At 37.0% G+C, this 24852-nt stretch overlaps 1 protein-coding gene across 20 annotated transcripts in view; it reads right to left on the bottom strand.

Moving 5' to 3' along the window:
* The window catches only part of ndst2a (N-deacetylase/N-sulfotransferase (heparan glucosaminyl) 2a), a 210063-nt gene that overhangs the window by 129324 nt on the left and 55887 nt on the right, over window positions 1-24852 (bottom strand). For 12 of the 20 annotated variants that reach the window (XR_015505928.1, XR_015505926.1, XR_015505931.1 and 9 more), the window contains one exon: window positions 1856-1890. The exons of 2 other annotated variants lie outside the window; for them this stretch is intronic. The gene's annotated coding sequence lies outside the window, so the exon portion shown is untranslated. Of the gene's footprint in view, window positions 1-1855; window positions 1891-19900; window positions 19996-24852 lie in introns of all 20 variants that reach the window. 6 more of the 20 variants (XR_015505927.1, XM_087279270.1, XM_087279264.1 and 3 more) reach the window with 2 other exon arrangements.

The following is a 24852-nucleotide window of genomic DNA, read 5'->3' as shown; positions in this document are numbered from 1 at the left end:
ACCCTTCAGCCTTTGACTGAGCATGTGGATCAAGCTACATTAAAAGCACTACAGCTTGTGTTACTGAAATCCATTTGCAGCTCCGCAATTACAAACCGCAGCCTTCAACCTGTGCTCACACTTGCCACACATCTGGGAGGCCGTTTAAAACACAAGATCCTCACATTGCTAACGCGCGAGCTAGTGAGTGAGCGAGGGACCGATGAAGGAAAAAATACAGGTCTTCTGGCTCAGTAAATCACATTAATCATCAGTCCTGATGTTGTTTTTCCTGCTGCAGCATTTCATTTGTTTCATATTTAGATGCTCTTCACAGATGACTCTCTGCTGGTGTTCACGTAGGCTGCCAATGGCAGAGAGGGCATTAAACAGCTCTGCCCGAACCTACCATAAATTACACAGCCACATTAGAAGCAAATGCAGAGAGAGGGGGAGAGAGAGAGAGAGAAACTAGTGCTAGTAAACCAGAAGAAATATGTTAAACATATGATTTTTTTTTTAACAAATGTGCCTTCCCTCAGATCCTCTCCTGTTAAAGAAACAGACTGGCAGACGGAGACAACAGACATCCTCAGCGGGGTTAGAGAGGTGTCAGATTGTAGCTGAATGAGGACGAGAAGCGAAAATGTGGAGAAAAGAGGAGGGGCTGAAGAGAATAATATTTGGTCATCATAACACTGTTTCAACATACGAGCGGAAGCACTTAGAAACAAAAAAATTCTCCATGAATGCTGAGCCTCTATTACACTGCAGAGACTTTTAACTCTGACTACAGAGACAAGACGTTGCCTGAACAGAGGAAACCACCTCAAAGCAGCAAAAAAAGGAAGATGTGATATTTCCCATTCAGCCTGGGAGCGATCGGAGATGGAGAGAAGAGTTTATGTTGCTAGTGCATGAAGATATCAAAGGGACCTGAGTTTATGCTGCTATAGCATGAACGCATCAAACGTTCCCAGGGTGCACCTTTGATATAGAATGCTGCTCCCCTCCCTTACGTTTAGTCCCCCCCAACACCTCAGCAATTCACTGATTGTCTGTTATACGCTGAGCATTACAATATTCAATGCAGTTAAACTAATTACTGTTAAAAAACACATTAAATCAACAAAAAGTGATCAACATAGCATAACATCAAACATAAGTAGATATATCGTTATTATTACACATGTACAAGGTAACGAAATGCAATTTAGGTCTAACCAGGTGCAGGATATAGGTATAGGTTATTAAGCGCAATTATAGAAAAACTATGGTGATATTTACAGATGGATGTACTATGAATGTACTATGATGGATGTTATTGTATAACAATGGTTTGTTCTACAGACTATCTAAAAGAAATAGCTTAAAGGGGCTTTTAATATTTTCCTTAAAATAGTATTTGTTGCTATTCTAGCAAAAATAAAATAAAATAAATAAAAAATAAGACTTTCTCTAGAAGAACAAATATTATCCGACATACTGTGAAAATTCCCTTGCTCTGTGAAACATCATTTGTAAAATATTTAAAAAAGAAAAAAAATTAAAAGAGGGGCTAATAATTCTGACTTCAACTGAACATAATTACAAATGTATATATTATATAACAATGAGAGTTGAAAGTATTCAAGTAAACAATTAATTTATCAGCTTCAGTAAAATAACGGAAATATTTGTATTGCCTACAGCGTTTCTTTGTGTGTGTGTATAATTTCAAACCTAATCATGTGTATGTGAATCAAAATAAACCATTAATGAAATGACATCAAATTGAATCAAGCTTATTTAAAGATGGAAGAAGCTTTAATACTTTAAATCTGATCATGCACGATTGAGTCACATGGTCATAAACATGCAGAATCTAACAGCTTACCGTACTGGAGGGAGTCTATCAGCAGAGCCGAAGACCTGCACAGAGAGAGAGAAAGGGAGAGAAAGAGAGATCATTACAGATGCAGCTCAAAGCTCCACAAATTGAGCTCCTGCTGTTCAGGTCTACATCAGCGTAGCCTGGCTTCTTCCAGTGTTACTCAGACCAAATGAAGGGGAAAAAGACACTAAATTACTCTTTAAGCACAAATAAACCTCTGACCTTGAGCATATGCCTTCTAAAGATCTAGCCTTTGGGCATCTATAACGCTTAAAATAAACCTGATAAGCTATACAAGTCAATTTCCATCTTATTCATCTCCTTTATGAACACTCGTCATCAACCTGTATTTCCCCTGAGAATGTGTTCTGTTCGATGCACCAACAGCATTCTGGATTGTCATGCGTGCAGTTTTATTTTCAGGAAAGGAGGCTCTGTTTTCCCTGAGTCTAAACTGTATGTGATGCCCTGGTGGAGGGAATTCAGGGGAGAGAATGAGCACGATCAGGGGTTTCTGGTCCTTGACATTTAACCCCCTGAGTATGGAGACTTTGCACTGCTGCTTCCAAACTCCGCATGTCAAACGTCAATCCTCACGGATGAGCCGACTAGCCAGTCGACACTGTATATAAATAATGCAATGCTATTGGCTTCAGCTATGAATCATTCATACATGTTATATACCCATATTTATGCATGCACGCAGGATTGCAGATCCTTCCCCCCATGTACCATTATCTTTAAACATGAAAAGAATAAAATAAAAGATGAATGAAAGAGCAGTCATGGCCACATTTAAAAAAAAAAAACAGTCTTACTGGACTCAATAAAAACTCCTCCATCATTCACAAATGTTCATGTGATCTATCTTCCAATTAGCACACATGGCAGCAACACTAACAACTCCGACTGACAGATTCCACTGCGGATGGGATTTCTAATCCTATTGTAAACCAGAGTCCCTCACTTGGGGATAGAGCAAGAATGGAGGAGAGAAAGAAAAGGACGATGTAAGACATAGAGAGAGAGAGAGTGATAGTAAGCAGTCTGCCAGCAGGTGAGGATTAACAGTCTATCATAATGGGATTTTACCTGTACAGTATGTAGCAAATCAGCACAGCAGAGGAGAGTTACACAAGACTGAATCTAGCATTTCTACCCTGACTCTCCAGAGATTCGCTATCTCACAGCTCTCTGCACCCGACCGTGTTCTGGAGACATGGGGAAGACATACGCTCTATGCAATGAGAAAGAAAAGCCAAAAAAAAAAAAGAAGTGAACTCCGAAAAACTGCAACTCTGCAAGATTTGATCAAATTAGTTTGAGGGAAAAAATCTTGTTGGAAGTTATTTGCATTTAGAGATGATAAGATATGAAGTCACTCTAAAATGGACAAGCAGGACTATGCAATCTCACCGAAAACTATGCAAAGAAAGTTCAAAATAAACCCATGAAATGACTGACTATGATTTGATTATTTAAAGACTATGACTATGATTTATAAAATATTTTTTTCTACATTGTTAACTTTAAAGAGCCCATATTATGCATTATAAAAGGTCATATTTTGGTTTTGGGGATCTCCAACAACAGGCTGACATGCATGTAAGGTCAAAAACACTTTCATTGTCTTATAATATGCATTTCTTTTTACCTAATTATCCCAACAACTTCCATGTTGTTTGTTAAGAGATTCATTCATTCCCAAAGCCCTCATTTGGTTAATCTGTGCTGACTGGTCCGATAACCCAGTCTGTTGTGATTGGTCAACTGAGTTCAGCGCGAGACAGAGAATCGGCTACCACGGTTATAAAGTAGCACAAAGTATGTGTGAGCCCAATGCAGGAATGCAATAAAGCAATGCAGTTAAGCACCAGTATATTACTCTACTCCTAACCTGAACTCTCAGTAATAACAATGACACACATTCAATATTAATCCACACAGAAGTGAACTGCTTTTTAAAATCGCACTGCATGTCTGGAACAGCTGATGGTGGCCATAGCAAAGACAAATGGCAGAGGATCACGAGTTCAAAAACTCACTTTAATCAGTAAATGAAGAAGCACGTGTCACGTTTCAATGTGGTTTTGGACGTAATATGTAAAATAGCCCCATAAAGATTACCTGAGAGATACAGTAAAAAGCACTGATCTATAATAGATAAGGGATTACAAGCCGCGTGGGGCATTTACAAGTTACATAACATTATTGAATGCATATTTTGCAAACTGCAGAAAACGAGGCAACAATTTTAATTGCACTTGCATGTTATGATCCAGAGAAATAAGAAATTGGTCAATATGAACGGCAACAGTTACTAACAAAGTCCCTGTCAATGTCTGACAAAGTCCCATACATAATAGTCTTTGCTGCTCCTTCCTTTAATAGCAAACAGCCTACGAGTACCACTTTGCAGCATAGTTTATTTAATAAATCATCAGAAAAATGATAGAAGCAAACACAGCACTAGGTTGGCTATACTGTGGTATTGTTGGGAAAATGAACTTTAACCTTTTATTCCCTGCAGCCGAATCTCCATCTATTAGTGATCGCCATCGTTGTGTCATGATCAGTTACGCTATCCCCCACGCTTCACTAGTGTCTAAAGAGAAAGTCACGTTCACGTTTTACTGGAACCAGCACTTCATATTTGGTGATGTACCGTGTCGACGTCAATACGTTTAGGCAAAAGATCCAAACCAAACACAAGTAATCGACTATTTCGTTAAAGAATCAATCATTTTAAACAGGGTGCACTTTGTGCTGTGTTAAACACTGCATGGAAGCTCATTTTTAAAAACCCATAATAGAGGCTCTTTTAAGTGGTACAATTGTGAACAGCATTTTTTTTTTAGGTGAAATACTACTATGCTAACACTGCTTTCCCCAAATCTTAAATCACAAACAAAGTTTTCAGTCAAAGAACCTTTAATGAGATAATGAAAACAGAGCCACTTTGTAAGCTTCATAAAGTATTTGTGCTCATCTCATAGATACAATGATGACTCTAGTTCGGCTGTTTTCTTTACTCTACAATAGAGGCATTTTATCTACACAAGAAACCATTCAAGCCAGTCGCTGCTAAAGCAAACCAAGGCCTTAGGAGAGAGAGAGCATATTCTGCAAGAATAAGAAGCGAATCTCTTATTAAGCAAGTACAGTCACTTCTAATCAGAGCGACTGAAGTTCATGAGGTGACATTTGCGAGCCGACAAGCACAGGACCCGTCATGCTAATGCAACAGAGTAATTAATCTGCCCCCAATGGAACCCAGACCACTAAAGGTCACACGCGCGCACACTTTCTCCCTTTGCATCTGTCTTACGTACACAAGTTTCCCCACAATCCACGGCCAAACACGAATTCATCTTCTGGTACATAGCGTTCTGCACATCTCCTTGTATCTGTATTTGTTTGTGCATTTTTATCACCTTGTTGTGGCTGTTCTTCTGCTGACAGACCAGACATGCGCACTTCCTTGACCCGTGAAACGCACATAGAGAAGATGTGTTGGATTCTGCTAAGTTAATGCAAATGGAATCAGCGCTGGAATATTCTTCACTGCTGTGGGATCTATTCAATGAGCACAGCCCACTGATCCTTCACTGTTTATAAAGCTCACATGAGCAGCGTGCGTGCGCATCTCATCTAAAAGAACAAGACTTTCATTATTACTCTTTCCTAGGTTGGTGTATTGAGAACTGCATAAAAGATTCGCGTCAGCCAAAAATGGAAATTGTCATCATTTACACATCCTCGTGTCATTTAAAACCAGCAATCCATGCAAATTCAAGTTAATTTTACACCCCTTTGACTTTAATTGTATCTCTTTAGGTTCATCAGTAGAAATTCATACAGGTATGACACAGCATGAGGGTGAATAAATGATGAACATTTTAATTTGCATGACCTGTTCCTTCAAGGAATAGATGCAGTTGGGAGATAGACTGACGGTTTGATAAAGAAGAGTTTGCCTTCAAATGCAAGGTCAAATATCCTTGCACGTCTCATCCTGCGTTCAGTTTTCCTGATCCCTTCTGCATATTGAGTCTCAGCAGGGAGAGACTGTTAATAAGATGGACCCTCCAACTCATGATTGGTGGGTCAACTGGGATATGATATCTTTGAGGGAATGTGGATTGTGCAGGAAGGCCCCATTGTTTTTAGTAAGCGAGAAAGTCATTTAACATGAAATTTCACCACTTGCACCGTTCTCAAGAGCTTTGCGACCGAATAATATGCAGCATGTGTGATGAAAAAGGAACTTGAATAATAAAACAAGAAAAGCATTCAGCTACATGCTTATACAAGCCTGAAAATACAAAAAAAAATATTCTCGTGACTGCAAATGAGCTCCTTTGTACAAGTACGAAACTGTGCTGACTGATGAATAGGCACATTTGGGTATAGGATGGATCTCAGGACGATATCTGATAAAAAGGCAAAAGTCTCTGTGGTCCCATACTAATAACAAGAGGGAGATCTTCATGCCTGATTGTCGAGGCCCGCAGGCTTCCCAGAATTGTGTCAGGAGGACTGTGCAAACATCCTATGAAGATCTAACGAAGATTAAAAGGCAAATCTGGGACAGGAGTTTTGATACAGGACACCAACGTCTGGCATATCTGCCTTAGAGCAGGAAAGATCTAGCAGGATGTCCAGCCACATATGAGCCTGTGACATCTACTTAAAAAGAAACATTCCACTTTTGTGAAAATAGGCTCATTGTACGTTTTACTATTTTTGAATCCATTCAAAAAGTCAAAGCTTTAATCATTGAATCGGATAAGACCATTAGCATCTCTTTTAAAAATGACCAAAGAGTTTGATATGTTTTTCTATTTCAAGATGCAGCATGTAAGTTTAACACTCAGTGGTTGGACTAGGTACTGCACTCCTGGATCAAAACACATTTTCACTCAGCTGCTCCTCTGACAAGTCCACGTAAGCGCAGGTTGCCAGATTGACATGAGTGTGCCTGACTTTTAAACCTAAAGGCTGATTTCAACCATTTTCTAACTAAAAACAAACAGCAGGTAATAGAAGAAATCCATACTAAAAGTAGTTTTTGTCCTAAACAACACCTGAAATTTATATGAGAAATAGCTTGTATTTCTCACAGGTGAACAACAGGCTAAACTATGATCACCTCAGGTACACCTTATGTGCTTTATTTAGTGTTAAATGCTAATAATGAGAGATGTCTGAATAACATTTTATCTAACATTTATTTCCATAATACAAGTAGCGGCAGATCTTGAAAATGAAAAACATTTAATTTCAACTTTAGAGTTATAAATTAGTGCAAGCTTACACAAATCAGTGATTCAGCATGCACATTTAATAATGTTAAAAAGGTTTAATATGTAGTAATTAGATCATAAACCTTGCCATTTCGTTGGAGTGCAGCGAGTGCACTATTCTATACTAAATTTTCTGTCATGTTTCATCTGCTGCAAGCAGCCAAAGTGTTTATCACTGCAAATCCTATCCGATAGCGTTTTGTTAGGACACAGGGTTACAATACAACCTGCTCATCAAATGTTTAAGTTTGTAATATTTATATTATTTGCTAATTAATCACCACCTCATGTGGAATCTGCGTCTCATTGCTTTGACAGCTTTCCTGACAGTTTTCCACCAAGGCAACGCAGGGTGCTGAAATACAATTGGCTAAAGTTATATTGGGTGGGTTAAACGATCAAAACAAAGCCTTTAGGGCACGTGACGTATATTTTCAAAGCAGAATATCTGACTTCAGCATTGTTTTTCAGATAAAGAAGAATGTTCACTTGGGAAGTTACTTAAATACCTGTAAACATATGGTATTTTTATGCTTTAGAATAGTCAAAAACTTGCATAGAGCACCTTTAAAGCTCGACTCTTCTGTAGTTACATTGTGCATGGGCCGACGAAAAGTGTAAAGTTGCTATTTACTATATATGACTAGGAAATTTACTCTCACTCCAGGACTTTGGGACATTCAGGGATGTTTGTCACTGTTCTTTTTTAGAGTTATGATGAAGAATAGAGCAATACACTGGTGTACAAATTGCACAGCTTTATCAATAAGTTCCTGCGTTGGGCTCACACAGATACTGCACCCTAGCTGCTTACTGCCTTGATGGGCGTTTAATTTTTCGACACACATTGCATGTAGTCGACCAATCACATAAAAATAGACTGGGTCATCGGACAAATCACCACAGATTAGAGTCACGCAAAGAATAACTTTGAAAAAATGAAACACAGAACAAAGATGAGAGTGATTAGGTTAATTATATAAGAGTAAATAATTACAAATAAATGAAAAATAACCACAAATTATAAGACGATGAATGAAAGCGCTTTTGAACCTGTATGCATATTAGCTTGTTAGGAACTACCCAAACCAAAATATGAAGCATTTTAGTGCATAATAGGGGTACTTTAATATTATTATAATTAATAAAAATAATAACTTTTAAAAAATGTTCTTTGTAGAATTCATTACTTTTAAGGCACATGCCAACCTATGCAATTTAAAATGGTTTGAAAGGGGAAAAAAATAAACCTCAAAGTGCCACAACCCCGCTTAAAATAAATAAACACTCCTAACGCTACGCTACAATCGTTTGAATCACACACTATGTTGTACACCCACCCCCTGCTTGCAAAAAGCGTGCTAAAGCTCCCTCCGCAGAACAAGGAAAGGGGAAATAAATATGAAATGTCACTTGGAAAGTGCACTGCAGGAGAAGTGCACACTCTTGCACTTTCTGACATGAGGAAGACAGCGAGTGGGGTGAAGATTTATGGCGTGCACAACATCAGGAGTTGATAATTCTATTAGAGGTAGCACCCAGGATTAATACACATCCTCTCTGGGTCTTCCATGTGAGCAAAAACAAAAGGGTAAAACTGTTAGCTCTTCCCAATAGATCGATAGAAGAGAGGCGGGAAGCTGACAAAACTACAACTCTAATCTCAAACAGCCTACATCAAACTACTACAAGGCAAACCTGAAGAAAAAAATAGCCATGATAAAGGCAGAAAGAACACTAAATGGGGAAAGAAAAAGTGGTACTACCGCAAATATATTCCATATGTTTGACAGTAAACCTGGTGCAAAAGAAGCAAAGAAATCAAACACTGTATAAAACAAGGACAAAACGATATGCTTGTCCAACTATACCTTTGGTCATTAGACTGTTTAATGAAAATAACATGGTCAGTTAGGGACTAAATAGTACCATTTTAATACTATCTTGAACTTTGATGTGGAGATGCTGTATGAATGGCTTGATGTAAAAATGTGCTTTTGCTTGCTCATTTGAGTAACTTTGTATTTAATTTTTATTATAATTCTCTTTTTTTTTGTTATTTTGTATTGACGTGTAGATGTAATTTCTGCAATGATTGAATCTTGGCATTGCTACGCAGCAAACAAACCTAAAAGGGAAACGAAACACCAAAGCGCATTTTTTGAGGTGTTGACACTCATATACGTGTCCAACGTTGCAAACAACACTATTAGGACACATATATTTCACAAAAAAAGTAAAACTGGTCTTTTTTTTGTGTTATTTCAAGCAAATTCCTTCTTCCAGTTTGAAAAGAAATTTCGAAGCTATGTCACAGCAATACGATCATTATGTAAATTTCACCGCGGAGACTGGATGTTTGTACTGGCAGGTACGAAGTGATGCCTTTGAGCTTTGAGTTTTCGGCAATAATTTGTGAGAAAGATTTGGTTCAAACCAATCATTTATATCATTTATAGCTCTATTGTGAATTATTAATATGCATGATATGGCTTCGAAGACTATTTTTACCCATTACAGTGTTCAGATGGCAGAGAGACACCATGTTGTGTTGCTAACCGTAATTAAAACAAGTGGAAGAAGAATTGTTCGGAGACATGGGTCATCAGTGTTGAATTTATAAATTTGCTGTAACAAAGGTTTCTGTTCCATTTTCCACAATGAGAGCACAGCTTGCGTGTGGACATGTATGGATTACAGTGGTTTGCTAACACATAACAAAAATGTTTGAACAAATGTACATTTTTTTACTCGAGAGCTTTTCACATCTGGAAATGGTGAAATCCGATTTTCCCACTAGTCATCTTAAAAAAAAATTAAAAAAAAGAACAAAGGAAAAAAAAAGTTTTAATTTGTGTTGATTGTCATGTCTCTACAGATTTGGTAAGTGTGCAATCAATGCTTGTTTATGTTTTTCCAGATGGCAAAGTTAGTTAGTATTGTCAGCAGTGCTCATTCAGTTTTCAAAAACATACCCTAGTCAAAATGATTTAGATACTAAGACTACAGTAATATCACTACAACATTATGGACTGAAAGATCCGCTCTAAATGCTGCTCTCTGAATGTAAACATGTAAACACCTTAAACTATTATCGTATCGCATCCAAAATCTTGTTTGTCACGGGGGGCATGTATGAAATGTTCCCGAATGAAAGTGAAAGTGCCAAACTGCAGTTTAAGTCGACAAATAAAAATAAAACACCCAAAATTGCATACAACTCCGGAGGAAACGTGGATAGCCTGGAGGCGCGATGACATTAATTGATCTATGTGCTATAAAATGTAAAACGGGATCATGAAATGAACATTTAAATCGTAACCAAGTACACACCTTAATCTTATTAGTTTTATTTATATTAAGGCAAGCAATTTGATTACTGATGTCCTTGTAAATGTAGTCGCTGTCTATCTCCTCTAGAGGTGTGAAACCACCCTGAGGGTTTTATGGCTCTTTAAACCTAAACGTAATGCACCGGGTCTGAATATGCAAAAGAACAGAAGAGTTCCAGGTAAGAAGGAGCAATCATTTAAGTAGATGGTAGTGATTGTGCCTTTCATGTTCTTGTGATGTTAAAACTACAACAACTTATTAATATATGACTGGCTTTGCTAATAGTCCAAATGATAATGCATGTCTCGAATTTCATGAACGGTGTTAAATTTGAAAAAAAATTTCAATAGTAAAGTATTCAAATTATTCAGTAGTAGCAAGGCTGTGAGATTTGTTTATTCCAGGTTTGTATAAAGATACATGTCAAAATTGGACATTATAATCGCAGTTCAGATTTTCTGCATGTTATAAATTTAAAGACTGTCCACCCGCAGTTTCACAAAAACAACTTAAATAATTCAATTACTTATATTTATTCCTTTCATACCGACTCTTCAGCTATTGTATTGGGGCTTTTTGTCCTTTTTGCAAAGCTTGACAGTCTCTGGTTAGCTCTTTGTGAAGAATTTTTTTTTGTGTTCCACAGAATAAAGAAAATCTTGTGGGTTTCAAAGCATGAGGGTGAGCAAATGATGACAGAGTTTTCATTTTTGGGTAAACTACAGCAGTGATTTATAATACAGATGTCCCAATCATAGAGCACATTTGTCTCCTCCTCTCCTGCATCAGTAGAGACACTAAAGCTCTGTTCCCCAGCATAAAAAAACACTTCAATGTACTGTAGACAAACAAAGAAAGAACAAGCTAAGTTAACTGGTTTTTACTCAATTTTAAAACAACTTATATTCTTTAGTGAGCTTAAAAGCTTAAAAATATTGTTTACTTAATAGGGCTGCTCGATGATGGGAAAAATCATAATCACATAGTAAAATAGTAAGTAGTCATCATAGCAAAGATAAAGGAAATCAGTTATTAGAAATGAGTTATTAAATTGTTTACAAATGGGTTGGAAAAAAATCTTTTAAGTTAGACAGAAATTGGGAGGAAAATAAAAAGCTTCAACTGTGTGTGTGTGTGTGTGTGTGTGTGTGTTCGTGTGTGTGTAAAAAAAAAAAAAAATATATATATATATATATATATATATATATATATATATATATATATATATATATATATATATATTAGGGATGTAACGGTATCAGAATTTCACGGTACGGTAATACCTCGGTATGAATGTCACGGTACGGTATTTATTGAATCATTTACAGGAAAAAAAAACCTTTTGAAAATACTCTAAAAAAGTGCCAAAAGTGTCAATGACATACAAATTATCCATCTATCTGTTAGCTTTGAAACAGGAACTTCAATTTTAATAACAAAAAATTATTAAACCATGTAAAAAAAATAAAGTTTCAATTTAGTATTGTTGAAAACTCATCACATTTAACATTTAATCACTCACTTAGATAGAGATGGGTTTAAAGGAAAATTATCATATGACTATAATCTGGTAAAAGCTGGTATCTCTGGGTATTTACAATGTCCCCTGCAACAGAAAAAACCCCTCTCATTTGGGACTGAGGTTTCTGGGACAAGAGAGATATGACTTGGTCCATGTTGACAGCAGTGGGGTAACGTTGTGCATTGTCTTTCCCCCACTTGAGAAGACAAACCATGAGTGAGATAGAGGTCTCTTTGCGGTACAAGTCAATGTCTGCATCAATCTGAACAGTGTGCTGTGTTTCTGCAGTCCCCATGACTGTTATTAGTCGTATTCCCCAACTTGCAGGCATGTGCACACATAGGGCTCAACCTGTGCAGTGCACATGCCCTTTTTAGTCTTGGATAGAAAATGCCCTTCCAAAACGATCAAAAGTGCCCCCGCGACGCGACACAACCTCCGTCCAGTCCAGCCCTTCAGTAGGCGCGCGACAACACATCTCTTGAGTATGCGCGCTTAACCCCCCCTCGGCGCTTTACAATACGCGCGCCACAACACAGCTGATCAGAACGCGCGCGACAGCACCGCTATTCAGCACGCGCGCGGCGACAACACCCGCTTTAGGTTCGATCATTTCCATCTTTTTTTCATCTCCGCTACTAGCAGCACACTCCATTTCCGCATTACTGGATCTGTAGCGACAACAGACCGCAAAGGATTATGGCCACGCCGGGGCTGATGGGAAATGAAGTTTCAGCTACCTCCCGTTCGCTTCATTCGCCTGAGCAAATTTTCTCAGAAGACCTATAGTTTTACCGAGTCATGCGACTTCGGTAATATCGAAAAAATTTAATATTGCGGTATGACGGTATTTACAATACCGTTACATCCCTAATATATATATATATATATATATATATATATATATATATATACACACACAGTTATTTTCGTCCCTGTAAATAATGAAAGAGAAATAAATACAATGGAATAAAAAATATGAGACTGTAATAAAAATTATAGCTACAAAAGTCCTTTAGTCAAGAGCAGTGAGTGATTTTGTCCTTTTGTTGTTTAATTAATATTGATAAAAAAGTCAGCAGCTAGAATATTGTGCGCTGTTATTTTAAGAGCAGTGCGGTATTGATTTATGGTTTCAATTTCACATGTCTTTTAATTCTGAGCTCGTTTGTTTATTACACAGAGGGTAATATGAATAATCACTAAACACAGCGTTGACACAAATTTGCATGTATTTGACCATTAAAGCTCTCATGTTAAGATGACTTTTGATGTGTGTGCTCTGCTCGTCTACACACAACAGCATCTCTCTTGCGCTTTTGAAAACATGAATTATTTGAATGTACATCAATGAATGATCCGCATCCTGTGCTGCAAAAGTTACATTACAGTACATGCTTTCAGTCATTTACACGTGAAACTTAGCTTTGCAGACCAACAAATATGTACAACTGGAAAGGGGCGGTTTATTATGCAATAATCGTTTTTTCTTGATAATATCTTGATTTTATCTTGATCTTGTTTATTCATAATTGTTAGAAGCCAAAATTGAAATCGAAATTGAATTTCATATAATTGCACAGCCCTAATATTTCATTCAATCAATAAAAAGATACATTTATAAAAACTTAAAAAGATTCAATCTAATCCACAACTCTACCCAATATTCCAATGCAACTATATCCAATATTTCAAAACAATGAGAATAATCTGGTTTAGTGCACCATCGACAGCCCTAAACGCATTTCTTTCTCTAAGGGGAATAACCGTCCAGATGCTACTCATGATGTGGCTTGCTGCCCAAAAATTTACCGGAAGAATGACTAACAAGCCAATCTATGAGAGCCAACACACATTAAATAAAGCAATTTAATGAATAAATAACAACGACAAATGTATGCATAAGCAATCATGTGTGTCTCTATATGATGCGTCACATCCTCTGCATAGTATCAGACTGCAGATACTTAACAACAACATTTGCAGCAACACCCTTTAGGCTTCTGTTAATGTCTGGTGGAGATTATCACACAAGCGCAACAAACTACAGAATGACAGGCTCACAGAAAAAACAAAACAAAGTCCTGGCATTTGCTCTATCAGAGCTCAATTATTTCCATATTACAAAGGCGCTCCAGAAGAACAGAGGAGCGTAATAAATGGCAATGAGGCGATACTAATGTACCTCTCTTGTGCTCCCCACTTTCAGCCTGAGAAAACACAACAGCCCGAGTCTCAGGCCTGGCTGAACACAAACCCTCCTGAAAGAGCCGAGAGTTTTGGGAAGAGTGAGGGGGGAGGGGGGTTAGTTGCAGCTTAGCTTTTCATTTTTCCCTCTTTGGTTTCGTCTCGGCACCCATGCAGCAGTCTGCCTGTTTGAGTTATCGTAGGGCAGCGTGTTCACAGCCTGTTTCTCTTCAACCACCCCCCACCAATTGTTCCCAGCCTGTCTGCCACAGGAAATTACACTTCCACCTTCAGGCCACGCACGAGCAGACAAGGCCTGCTTCCACATGAAGACCAAAAACAGGCAGGGGGAGAGTGGGAGACGGATGCGGCCAGACACGAAAGCCAGGAGACTGGTTTACATCTGGTAATAACATCGATCACAGACAACCACATGAAATTGAGCGGTCAACCAAAAAAAAAAGACGGATGTTAACCTGGTATTGCCATACATCTGTAGTGACTGAGCCAAGTTGGATTTCATCTAAAGAAAGTACCAAATAAAGTTGACAATGTTGTTCACATTTTTTTAAATGTAAATGTTACAATCTCATAATAATCAAGTCTATTAATAACTGGAGACATTTCGAAAACTTGTTTTAACGCAATTAATTAACAAAATAGGAAAAAGTGGTCTTTCAACAATGTCCAGTATGCATTAGCATTGACATTAAAAATGCACCATGGACTGTGGAGCAGGGGGTGCACATCCCTGCTCCGGAAGGGCCAACATCCTGGAGAGTTTCGATTCGAAAAGCTTCAACACAATTGCTCGGGACTTTCTAATGAATCCCAAGACCTTGATTAGCAGGTTGAGGTGCATTTAATTAAAACTGAGGATTAACTCTGCAGAATAGTGGTCCTCCTGGATTGTGGTTTAGACACCGCTGCTAATTTTTTTTCCAAAAGAATCCTAATACTTATCTGAATAATCTCATTCTGATCGTAAAATAATAATGACATTTTACTATGTGCTAATTATAGGTGTATTCTAAGTTAAAAGACTTATGCAAGTTAAATATCATATGCAAGATTTTGCTTCAGAGATTGAGACAAAGTTACAGACCAACTTTGACAGTTCAGACTGCATGATTTTAGCCCAGATTTTGATTTGCAAACAGGTTTGAGAAATCGCGGAGAAATGGCTGAAATCACAGGCAAATCGGTGCTCATTAACGTGAGTAACAATCACACCGTATTAACGTACAGCTATCAAAGAACTGTAGATGAAACACCCATGAGATATATGGCATGCTAAATATCTGGACCTGTCGGCAATTCAAATCATGCCGTGTGAAATGTGTTCTGATTGAAAATTATATCAGCGTTTACCTACAGCCAATGAGAGAGCAGCATCCACTAGCATAGGTGTCTGCCAGCTAGCGGGAGGTTGGGGGACACTTAGGATGAAATGAAGACAACAACCCTCATGATTCCACACTCAGTCACAAACTCAAATTATTGCTGCATCCTAATTCGCACACTATCCATCCTAAACAGTATTTGAAAATAGAATTAGTATGTTCCAAATTGTAGTATATTGAAATGAGCATGCCAAAGATTTCCGGATGGTTTACCATTTCTGGTAAAAAATTTAGGTGTAGAAGCGTCCATACTCGAACCGCTGATATTGCCCACAGTACATTGCGAGTTGTACATGAATTCGATTAGAACTACAAACATGAGTGAAAAGTGTAAATAAACTACAAACATGATGGACACACGAGACCAACAGTCAAGTAAAGAAGCTTCAGCAAAGATGTTTGTATGACTGTTAATTAATATCTAGCCCACTGGAAAATATTTAAATAGCATTTTCTGTGTTATATTTCATCTGCAACAACAATACTGAACATTTATAAAGACTTGCTTGGAGATTAACGTCTGAATAGCCAAATACCTAATAAGAAATATAGATTTCTTCGCAAGAAAGACTCGTGAATGGGAGATTAACCTACTGCTGCTTCTCCAATAAGGTAGGAAATTAAATATGAAAGAAATGTGGATGACTGACATGACTCTTAACTAAGCAACACAACGATCTGTTAAAGATGAAGAAGTATGTCCCAAAGCTTGCATACTGTTCTGTTACACACTCAAAAGTATATATTTTCCTTCACAAAAATGTACATACTTTTAGGGCAGCATATGCCTTTGTTGTGAATATTTGCCCTCTAGTGACAAAAATAATTTTAAATACTGAGCCTTTAAATCATGTTGTCGCTCCTTTAAATCATGTCATATTGCACACTTTCAAAATAAAATGGAGAGTAAGTGGACATAAGTGAGGACATAAGTGAGGGTTCAGTTTTTTTTCTGAAACAAGTCGTATTGTCAAAATGTTAACAATTGACTATATTGTTGCACTGCAACAGTTTAAAATTGCTTCTACAAACATTTGACCTCTTTTATCATCACTTGTGTTTCACAGGTCTTGAACAGAACTCACACACATTGAGTGCCAGAGCAAGTTTACTACATCACACATGCTATAAATGTTTGAGCTGGTTATGTGATGCAACAAATAGTATTAGCTCACAAATTACACATTGTAATAAAACTGTCTCAAAAACAATATTGCGTATCTTAAAATAAATATATATATATATTTTATGTCCCCTGACCTGAAATACACTGAAATGAATGCGAATTAAAATAAAAAATACCAAAAGCTTTTGAATTGGAACTGTGATGAACCTGCACCATTAAACAGACCTAATAGCCTGATTCATTTCTTACCACCTCAATGCGTTAAGAATTATCAAATCACTCAGTAGAAAGCATCTAAGAACATGATCTGCAGTATAGCAGATAAAATAAAAGAACTGTTACGATGAGTCAAAGGTTAAAGAGTCCATATAGAGCATTTATATAAATCAAGTCTGTTCAGCTGGAAAAGAAGGAGTAAGAGAAAAAAAAACACTGTAGAAAGACAGCCACAGATAGACTGTAAGGTACTATTTGCTAACCCTGCAGTTACCTACCTTTTTCGGTAGCATGCTAGAACCCTTAATAAAAAATAAAAAATAATATATATTAAATTAGGTCCAACTTTGAGGATATGCAAAAAATAATTGATTGAATAAACAGGGGGTTGGGTGGATAATGACTTTTGCGATGATGATAATGAATTTTAAAGGCTGATACGTGCTTTATAAAGGAAGGCTTTATGTATTGCGGGTGAAAGTAGATGAGAAATCAAGTGGCCAGCTTTATTGCATGAATATTAATGCCACATACATGCATATTTATAATACTTTTAACCGCCACAAACAGCTGTGCGCAGCAAACAAGGAACGCCAACCTGATTTCAGCAAGTTGAAGTTGGATCAATGTTGATCCTGAAAAACCATTCCAGTCAGTCAACCAGAATTAAGAGATATGTTTATCGTTTATGTTGAGTTTAGGCTTATGGTTAGGTTTATGCACTTCTACATGATTGTTATGCAACTATTTTTCCCCTCTGGAAATAACTAACACTTGTGTATGAGTTTAGGAGTAGGGAATAGGTATGGATTACACTTTCGAATAAACATGATGTTCCACGATCAACATAGATGTTAATCAGGGCATTTGCAATTGCATTGTACTTGGCCAAGTCATAACGTGCGACAGGAAAATATTTGTAATTGTGTAAATACAGCATGCACTCTGCCACAGTATGCTGTCTATATACAGAAGGGCTATATAATATTGAAAAAAAACTGACATTGCGATTTTTGATTTTCTAAAATACATATTAATTCAATAGCCTTATCTGAAAAGAACCTATCATTTTCAACTGACTGATGATTTTGTATAGGAGAGTGCATTTGCATAACATAATAAACAAACCACAAGCATAGACAAATACAATACAGCAAAGATACAAATGAAATAAAAAGTGCTTTATGGCTTTCTGGAGTAATAGTTCTCAGGTAAATGAAAAAAAACACTACAGTCTTCATTGTATCAATAATTAGATACAATTATTCTTTGTTAAAGCTATTATGAATAACTTGGCTTATGATGTGTTCTGAACTGTGGCTCCTAGTCAACTATAATCCAGACTAAACAATGCAGAATCTGCGATGCGATTCCTGCAGATGCACACATTGTGATATTGATGCTGAAATGATATACTGTGCAGCCCTGTTACAAAAACCACAGATTCACGGCTTTCCGCCGTGCAAATACATGAGGGAATTGTACTTTACACATCCTGTGTAAAGATGCTTGTGCAATTGGTGCTGCTTCCAGACCCATGTTTGATCTGGAAGCCCATTTAGAGGCACAGCACAGCTTCAGCAGACTATCCTTCACTCTGGACACAAGAAATGCAGTTGAATTGTGTCACAGAGAAACTTTGGTGAGCTGGTTGGGTTTGGTTCACACACAGTTAGTGTGTGAGAGATGATCATACACCATAGTTTTGCACAGCACTGCTCAAGTCCAACATAACCAAAACTGATTCTAACAGTTTTCTCAAACCCTGTATCACATTAAAAAATGAAAACTCATTATTTCATAATTCAATATACTGGATGCATATTACAAAGAAGTTCTTAATAAAAGTAGAGCTACTTAATAATTAATTTATTAATTACTAAATTCTAATAAATTAACTACTTAATTCTCAACTGATTAACTTGTAAAAACCAAGCAAGCTGGCTGCCTTAAAAGCCACAAATTAACGTTTAAATTAAGTGCCTCAATCAACCAGCAGCAATGGCACGCATATACAGGACATGCAAATACAACTGCAGTTACTGTTAAAAAGTATAGTCTTAACCGATATATAGCCATACTTTTTTCTTTCATCTTTATCTCTATAGCACTTTTTTCAATGTAGATTGTCACAGCAGCTTACCATAGATGAAGTTCAGGTAAATCAAAACTAGTTGAAGTTTACTTTAGTTTAGTTCAGAATAATGTAAATGTCACTGCTGAAAGCCCAAACACTGAAAAAGCATCCTGAATAGGGTTGGGCGATATTGAAAAATATTGAAAATTCGATATTGAAATAAAATGATATCATGTTCATTCGGTATCGATAATTATTGAATATTTTTTAACAATCCATTTAAGAATATTAGAATATATTATTTTTTAACCACTTTATTTTAATTTACCAACATCACTAAGCCAAATAGTTGTAATAGTCAAAAAATATATATATTTAAACAAATTATCTGATCTCTTTATAATAAAAATAGACATAAGTGTTCAAGAGACTCTTAAACTTGATAAATAAAATGTTACAAAGTGTGTGCAATTATAAAGCATAAATACTGAACAATTAAAGCAAACTTTAAGGTGTGAATAATAATGATACAGTAAACCTCAAACTCCGTCAACAAAATAAATTTTGATAATCAATTCTGAGCTTTCAAGTAAAGAAAGCAACCTTCATTATTTAATTACATATTGAATCATTACAAATTGTGAAGTTGAATGACTATATTACACCTATGCTAAAAAAATCTTTTAGATGTGGTTACAGTGGCTGGTATCCACAAGAAAAGAAACCAAAAAGCCACTCTGGCGACATCCTAGAAATCCTTTTTTTTTTATAATCTCCTCACTGCTGCTATACGCTACTCATTTTCGTATGTGTTGTTATTTCGAGCTGAAGTGACGAGTGCATGGTTCACTTGACTATTTAATGGGTTTTGCACTCACAATCTCCTGGCATCTCTAGTAACTAGGTGACCATCAACAGATTTCTCAAAGGATGACAAATGGACAAACCGTTGCTGCAGCTCCGATGCAAGTTTCTGGAGAAAAGTAAACAGCACTGCATTAATAAGCTTACCGTTATAACTGAATGCGTATATTCTATACAAAGTTCTACTTAATTGAATCGCGGTGCGCTCGCACATTTGGAAAAGATATTTTCAACTGGAAAAGTAGGTGTGACTGGAAAATGCATGCACTTCAGGCGTGTGCTGCTTCCACATCATGTGCGCATCATTCCAGTCGTGTACCTCCATTGGAAATGACAAACTGACATCCTAGGCTTATTGGCATTGCTTCCAAGGTGCCCGCTCAGCAGCCACATTTTAAAACTATAGCGCTTTATACCGAAACTACATACCAAGCTTTATTTATCATTATTGACAACGGTGTTCAGTAAATAAATACCGCTATTGATTCCATCACCCAGCCCTTATCCTAAACCAACTTTAAAACCTTATTGAAACATGAAACACATTTGAAACAACCCCCATTTTAGTATTGTGGAATACTAAAATAACACTTTGTTTTAAGCTATATTTAAAAAAATCTCATAAAAATCTATTTGTTTTAAGTTAACTAATCAAGAACTTTTCAGAGTGAGAAATGTATACACATTTTTTTACAGTTTACATCAACAAACAGAACTAAAAGTCAAGTAAAAGTGTTTGTTTTGACATAGGTTAGGTTTTACAGTGCATGTCAACTCCTTCACAAATGGCTTCAAATTAAACATTCGACTTCAATCTGAGCTTAACAACAGCAACAAAAAGAAGCATCAAACCAGAGGCAAAAAGTATGGCTAAACGGAAGAGCAAAAGAAAAAATAAATAAATAAATCAGGTCATAGCAGACTGCACAGCTGAAAGGCTGCCCTAGTCAAGTGAAGCAACAAACATTTAAATAAATAAAAAACATGAACGTCTCTTCAAGCCCAAAGGTCTAGGTTTGCAAATGGAATCTCATTACTTTGCTCTCCAGGCGGCAGGAAAACTATTAACACAACAGCTGGATTTAGACAGAGGGGAGTAAGACCAAGAGGGAGAGACACTGAGCGGAGGCCGGGGAAAGAAAAAGTGAGCTGAATAGACATGTCAGAGTAACAGGGGGGAATAAAGAAAGTGATGTGAGCACGGATGACAGGAGGGGAAGCGAGGGATGTGGAACGAGAGTCTGAGAGACACAATAACTTTAAACCTTTCACCTAATCCACAATGAGACACGCTGTGACATGCCAGGAAACCATCAGAACTCAGAGGAAGTGTTAAAAATAAAAAATTATGAATGTCTTGATGCAATTTTGTCATCATTAGTCATTCGGGATGAAGAAATGGAATGAAATTCCCCCTCCACATTAGTTTATTTCAATGCTCCAGTGACACATCCAACAACATGTGACATTAATAGGCATAGTTCACCTAAAAATAAATAAATAAATATACACATAAAATCAATTCAAATGACCACCAAAATATTATTTTCTATATAAAATATGAATATAGCTATGATATTAACATGGTGTCATGATCATTTTATAATGTAATTTTCCAAAAAAAAAATAAACATTTGCTTTGAATTTACATATAACATAAGTAACTAATCTTCAGTAGAACCATCAATGATTTTAGATGAAATGCTGGTTCTTGATGGTTCGGATCATGCAAGTCAACAGCTCAGCTACTGGAACTTTAAGAACTCATGATGATACACTGACTGGCTTTTGAAGTAAATCAGTAAACAGAACACAACCGGCCACAGCCATATCACCCTGCAGCCCAAGACCAGTTACTCACTGAAGTTAAGCAGGGCTGAGCCTGGTCAGTACCTGGATGGGAGAGCATGCGGGAAAACTAGGTTGTTGTTGCAATTATGGCCAGCAGGGGTCAAGCTGCAGTCTATGTGAGTCCTAAGGCCCCGGTATAGTGAAGGGGACACTATACTGTTAGTGAGCGCCATCTTTCAGATGAGACATCTCTGTGGTCATTAAAAATTCCATGGCACTTCTCGTAAAGAGTAGGCGTGTAACCCATGGTGTCCTGACCAAATTTCCTTGGCAGTGGTCCTCAACATTTTTTATCCCCACGAACTGGTCAACACTTGACAATTTTACTGCAGACCAGGGGTGGGGCGGATTTTGGGCCAAAGGTTCGTAGGTTGCTAGGCGGCCATCAATCATTTTCTCAGAGGCCGACAAGCTGTCACTCTGATACAAGTTTTATTTATGGAGAAAATTGAAAAAGCACTGCAGTGTTTGGGTGTTACGTGTTTGTCTAAGATAAACAGTCTACCGAAATGTGTATATTCCATACAAGCTGATCGGTTGGGTCTTGTCGCGTAATTCATTGTGCACACGTGACATTCGTTTAACCAAGATCTGGAAGGCGCAAGTGCATCACACCGTTTGTCCGCACAAGCTGGGAAATAACAAACTTGTGCAAAATGTAGAAAAGACATAATGTGCAAGCGGCCTCTAAAAGACCGCCGTCATTTGCGATCTCCATCAGTTGATCTTCTTGCACAGACATTCTGGATTTACCTGACACAAGGGTTGCAAAAATATTCCTTGGCAATTTGTGGGTCCTTCACTGGGCCATTTCCCTTAGCAAAGAAACTTTCCAAAGATGTCTGTTTCATACTCATTTTGCTGCTTGTGGGTTAAATTTGGCACTCAAGTGACGTAAGCGAGAGAATACTGTCATTTTTCAAAATAAAAGATTTAGATAATAGATAAGACTTAGATAATAAATAAAACATAAATAATTCATGATTTTTTTGAGTGGGCCGGTATAAATTGATCCATGGACCGGTACCAGTCCGCGGCCCAGTGGTTGAGGACCACTACTACAGAGCATGTACTTGACCGCCAAGGTAATGCTATACATCTTGAATGACCCGAGGGAGAATAAACTTATTTTTTGCTTCTTTGTTAAGCTGCTTTGACAAAATCAACATGTAAAAAATGCTATAGAAATAAAATGAATTCAATTGAAATCTAAATAGACTTGTTCTTCCTTCTATTTTAACGAATGCTGTAAGATGACTACATCTGACATTTCTCACTTTGTTTTTTTATGGAAAAAAGCCTTTTGAGTTTGGGATGACATATGAGTAAATAAATGATGACAACTGTTATTCTTGGATAAACTGTCATTGTACACTTTCCAAAAACAGGAAGATTATCAATACAGACTCAGCATTAAAAAATCTACAGAATCTAAATCAAGACAAAACTCAAAACTGTTTCATTAAGCTTTTACCAGGAAAGCAGAACTGGCCCAAGATGATTTAACAGATGCTCTTTATTCAAAGCAACATATGAATCGGCCAACACAAACCACAAATACAATCCCTCTGAAGCACAAGTGTCCTGCTGCATGAGAACTGTGAAAAAGATTTTGATTCCAGTTACTCTCCAGACAGCGTCAAGCCGCAACCTTTGTGTAAACATATTCTTAATCAATAGGTTACCGCCACCCAAAGCACTCAGGGAAAAAAAAAAGCCTTGATGAGATGCATTATACAGCGGAAGTGCTGTCCATAAGACTCAAGCAGAGTCGCTCTCTATAAACCCTTCCGTTTAATTTGGTGGTTCTGAAGCCCTTATCTTTAACACGCAGTCAGCAATATAAGTGACAATGTCTTTTCCAGCTGTGAAAAGAGAGTAGGAAATGTCCTCAGGGAGACAAAAACAGTCTCAAATATGAGCTCCTGCCAAGTTTCCTCCCTTTCAGATTTTATTATAGCGCAGAGAGAGAAAAAGAGGAAGTCTATCAGTGTTACATAAATGCTTCCTAAAACCTGCGCCTCGTCTCAGGAGTGTAAGAAATAAATGTTAAAATTGACTGCATTTACAGGTACAAACAAGTGCGCACTTGAAGTGAAAAACAAGGTTGCCACTTCTATTTACATACACGAGCACAAAACATGGAATGTCACATCATTCAGCCGTTGATCTGTAAGCCAGCAGGAGTCGGGTTTTAAGAATTAAACGTGTCATTAAATGCGTTTTATGCCTTGACACACACACTTGAAGATTTAAAGCAAATATTTACTTTCACCTGCTTTCACATTCATCTGCATAGTCCAGTTGGTATGAGCAAGCATGCATTCCAGAAATCAATACAATAAAACCCTGCAGGACAAAAGGTGCATAAACTTGGGTTGCCACATTCATCTTTATACGCCTTTGAGCTGCATTCCTATTCTTATTTAAAGGCTTGTCAACTCAAAGCTTAACTGTTATATTAAAACATTTCTTATTTTCTTTATTTTCATTAATAAGCAAAACTGCTCACTAAGAAAACAAGAGTATAATGTTTAAAAAAGAAAAAAAAAATATATATATATAGTTCAGAGCAAACATATTTGAATCAAGGTTAATCTTGTGAATTATAAACATGAGTATCAAATGTGTTAGCATTGTGAGGCATTCTTTTAAGTTATGATATTACCACCATCATTACTCTTGAATATGAATATGAACTCAAAAGCAAAAGAGAGTTGACAAAGAAACTGCATACATGATAGCGCTGCACAATATATTGTTTCAGCATCAATATTACAATATGCAAATGTGCTAAAGTAACATCGCAGAATCTGCAGTGTCAAGATGTGGTTATAATTAACCTGAAAACAGGTTAGAAGACATGAATACTTTAACTATAATAAAGTGAGAGATTTTTAGGCCTGTGACATTTAAACCATTTAAGCACGAGATTTTATAACATTTGTACCTTTAATATGCTTAACATTTGGACTGAAACCAAAAAAGTGTCTCAAAATAAGAGAAGAATGGGTGTTTTATTATAATTTGTAATTAAGTGAAGTTTATTTCCAAACTAATTTCGAGAGGATCACATGCTTATAATTGACCATGGCTGGTCCCACTTTAGCTATCT

Source organism: Danio rerio, chromosome 13, assembly GCF_052040795.2.
Source record: "Danio rerio strain M-AB ecotype USA chromosome 13, GRCz13ab, whole genome shotgun sequence".
In the NCBI taxonomy this organism is placed as follows: domain Eukaryota; kingdom Metazoa; phylum Chordata; class Actinopteri; order Cypriniformes; family Danionidae; genus Danio; species Danio rerio.
The sequence above is the reverse complement of the archived record's forward strand: the minus strand, read 5'-3'. Positions and strand labels throughout refer to the sequence as shown.